We start from the raw sequence: 3,822 nt of genomic DNA, 5'->3' as shown, positions 1-3,822 counted from the left end.
CGGCCCGGCGCCCCGGCGGCTGAGCGCCGTGCCCTAAGCCCCGCGCCCTCCGCTCTGCGCCCTGCGCCCTACGCCCCGCTGGGGTCCCTGCCGGGCTCCGGGCCGCTTCCTTCTCTTTAGAAAGGTGAGCGGCTCCCGAGAGAAGCTGCAACCTGAGCTGGAGGAGGAGGAGGAGGAGGAGGAGGAGGAAGAGGAGGAAAGGGGAGGGGAAGGGAGGGGGGAGGAGAAAGTGAGGAGGTGGAGGAGGTGGGGGCGAGGAGGAGGAGGTGGAAGGGAAAAGCCCGGCCCTCGCCGGAGTTTTTCACGTGTACAAGTTGACTCCTCCCCAACCCCCCGCCCTGCCCACAGCAGCTGCCAATCCCCAGGGCTCCCTCTGTCCGGGTGCCCACCCCTTTCTCCCACTCTGAGATACTGGGTCCAAGTGCCTCTTCCGGTTTCCTTTCTAAGGCTGGCAGGGCGCGGGGGTGCTGGCCTTGGGACCTTAACTAGCGGATGAGGCTGGTGGGCTGAATCACCCTAGACCGGGCACTAGGGCCCCAGGGCTGGATCCCAGAGCACCCATCTCTAAGTGTCCGGTCCTCCACCTGGCACCTAGCGCCCTAGGTTTTGTTTTTCTTGACAACAGTAGCCCAGGGGACTCTCCTTCTACCTGTCTAGAGGGACTTGTCACTTAACCTTCCAAGCTTCTGACCTGGTCAGCACCACCTCTCTAGGGCCTGAATGAGCCCTGGCCAGCATGCCCACCTCCCACCCTGATGGGTCAGTATCTTCTAAGTATCAAATCCACAAGCCACTGGGAGTTATCCAAGAAGCTCTGCAAAGCTGGGGATGGTAGCACCCACCTGAGATCCCAAGGCTCTGGGAGGCTGAGGCAGGAAGATTACAAATTTGGGCCCAGTTTAGATGGTTTAGCAAGACCCTATCTCAAAACCAAGTTTTAAAAAGACTACCATTGTAGCTCAGTTTGAAGGCCCTGGATTCAATCTCCCATGCTGAAGGAGGAGGAGGGAGGGGAGGAGGAGGAGAAGAAGCAACTGCTTTACAGAATAGTGCTAGTCAGCTCCTATTTTACAGAAGGGGAAACTGAGGCCCGGAAGATTGAACTGGTCCAAAATCCCACAAGGAGTTAATGAGTCATGATTAGAACCCAGGTCAGTGGCCATTCTTACCCACACCATCTGACTTCAGGGGTCAAAAAGAAACAAAAGTTGGATTGACTTGAAGAACAGTGTTCTTGTCTGGGCCCCTCTGGCCTGCTTCCTCCCAGGGCCTGCGTCCTCTGTCCTGTGCTGGCTGGGCAGGTCATGGTGTACATGTGCTTCTGCCCCAGCCCTGTGCCTGGGGAGACAGACGTTGAGAATAGGACAGTTCCTTTCTAGGAGACTCTGGTCAGCCTGAGATCTGCTCTCAGCTGGAGATAGGTGAAAGAAGGGAGACATGGGGCCTATGCATGAGACTGACCTGTGAGTCATTGGCAGGAGTACCTCACAAAGGACTCCCCATTTCTCTCTGAGAGCATGCAGATTTCCTGGGTATGAGCAGTTTATAAAGATGAAGCTGCAGAGTGTTAAAGGGCTGCAAAGTGTCTGGATCTGAGTCTCCACACTGTGGGAACCGCTCCGTAATCCTTGTGTGTGGTGTTACCGGGGAACAGGAGGCCATGCATGGAGGGGCAGGCGGCAAAGGAGGCAGGTCTGTGACTAAGAAACTGTGTTTACTACAGGATTAGAGAGAATGGGACCAAAGGGCAGAGTTTCAAGTAGCCAGGGGGATGAGGTCAAGAGGTCTCAACAAACACCTTCTGAACATCTCTCATATGCCAGGTAATACCCAGACCTCTGGATACAAAAGATTAATAAAATCCAGTCCCTATTCTCTAGGAGATTATGGTTTAGTGAGGAAGGGAAGTAAACAAGATGCTTGTGTTAGTCAGCTTGGTGTTACTATAACAAATAATCAACTTGTAAAGAAATGAGGTTAACCAGGCATGGTGGCACATGCTCCAAATCCCAGTACTATGGTAGGTTGAAACAGGAGGATTGCAAGTTTGAGCTCAGCCTGTGCAACTTAGTGACTTAGCAAGACTCTGTCTCAAAATTAAAAATGAAAAAAGGCTGGGGGAGTAACTCAGTGCAAAACCCTGGATTCAATCACCAGCAGGCCAAGAGAGAAAAAGACAGCAGGGGAGTGTGTTTTGGCTCACAGCTTTGGAAGTTACAGTTCATGATCAACTGGTGCCATTGCCTTTGGGCTTTAGCAGCTCAGTATACATCATAGCAGGGATGTGAGGCACATTAAAGATGTTCACCTTATGGCTAGGAAGTAAAAGGGAGAGAAAGGCCTGGGGTCCCACTATCCCCCACCAAGGTTACACCTGCAGTGTCTTAGAGACTTCTCACCAGTTCTTATTACAGTTTCCCACATCTCCTAATAGTGCCACAGGGTGGGGCCAAACCTTTAACACAGACTGGGGAGGCCCAGAAACAACTTCCCAGAGGAGAGGCAACAGCCACCTGCTCAGAAACCGTCACACAGCCCCACCCCGGGCATGGAATTGCATGTGAGGATCTCAGAAAAGGTCCATTTTGAATCTTGCTTGTCAGGGTCAGGGAAGCAGATGGGCGGTAGATGGGTGTCTGTGTGGAGCCCCAGCAAGGGCCCCCACTGAGGCAGGGAGGAGGGGGACCAGGTGAGAGTGAGGGCATCGCGTGGGCAGGATTAGCAGTGGAGAGGGCGCCCGCGTGCTCGTGCACATGCGTGTCTTGGACGCCAGTGGGCTGTGAGTGTGTGCTTCAGGTCACCCTCCTGCTTCGCTCCCTGCCAGTGCCCTTGCAAAACTTCCCTCCAGACCTCTGGTGTCGCCAGCCTCCTCCCACGCCAGGGTCCTTGGGGCCATCTCAGCAGGCCCAGCTCTCCCACTGATGGAGACTGGGGCTTTAAGGCCACAGGAACCCTGCGACCTTGCCCAGTTCCATCTCGGTCTTGCTTCCTGCCTGTAACCCAGGGATGGTAACAGTCCCCCTCTCCTGGGGCTGCTGTGAGGTTTCGCTGAGATGTAAACTTGGCATCCAATCAATGCTCTCTGCTCTTTCCTCCTCTGTGGACATTAACTCCCTCCTCCCAGAGGGTCAGACCAGAGACTCGGGGCTGGGGTTTCTGCTCTCTCTGGCTTCTGGGGTCCCTCCTCTGTGGGCCGAGCAGCCCCCTTCCTTCCCTCTGTTGGTGGTGCTCTCACGGTGTGGCAGTGTGACCCTGGCAGGCCTGTGTGGCATGGCAGTGGGGACTCCAGCAGCCGCCAGCCAGCTCTTGCTGGTCTTTTCTCTCCTTGCTGTGATGACATGCTACTGCGATGCAGACAGGACAAGCTTCCCTGGGTGCCTGCAGGCTGAGTGGGGAAGCTGGAAACCGCTCTCCCTCTCAGACTGCGTGGGCAGTGCATTTGAATAGCCAGCTTCTGGAAACCCAAATTCAGGCCTGCCCCACTTTCCCCCCATGAGTCGCAGCACCCAAGCAAGAAGACCTGGGCCAGCAGAGAGCCCCCCTACTGCACACAGCTGTAGCCTTTCTATCCTTTGGCCCTCCCCGCGCCCAAGCAGGCATGGGACCCGATTCTGCCCCTAAAATGCGGGAGTCACTTGTTTATCTGGGCCTTAGTTTTCCTCTTCAGCCAGATGGGAAGAGCATGAATGTCCGCCCACCTCCCAGGATGTGAGAATTAGATGTGACTGTGGTTATGCCAGTGCTTTGTAAACTGTAAAGCCATTGCATGGGTGTGAGGTCATTAGTGTTTGGCCAAGGGCCCTTCTCAGGGTTCGAGAAGTC

General features: G+C 55.0%; 1 protein-coding gene across 1 annotated transcript in view; it reads right to left on the bottom strand.

The window, feature by feature from the left end:
- Nucleotides 1-199, bottom strand: part of Cdk18 (cyclin-dependent kinase 18) — a gene marked incomplete in the record, with an annotated part of 27,612 nt that extends 27,413 nt beyond the window's left edge. The window contains 1 exon segment of the mRNA XM_005375359.2: nt 1-199.
- Between the last annotated feature and the right edge of the window lie 3,623 nt (nt 200-3,822).

The sequence above is a fragment of the Chinchilla lanigera genome, unplaced genomic scaffold, assembly GCF_000276665.1.
Source record: "Chinchilla lanigera isolate Chin_1 unplaced genomic scaffold, ChiLan1.0 scaffold00005, whole genome shotgun sequence".
In the NCBI taxonomy this organism is placed as follows: Eukaryota; Metazoa; Chordata; class Mammalia; order Rodentia; family Chinchillidae; genus Chinchilla; species Chinchilla lanigera.
The sequence above is the reverse complement of the archived record's forward strand: the minus strand, read 5'-3'. Positions and strand labels throughout refer to the sequence as shown.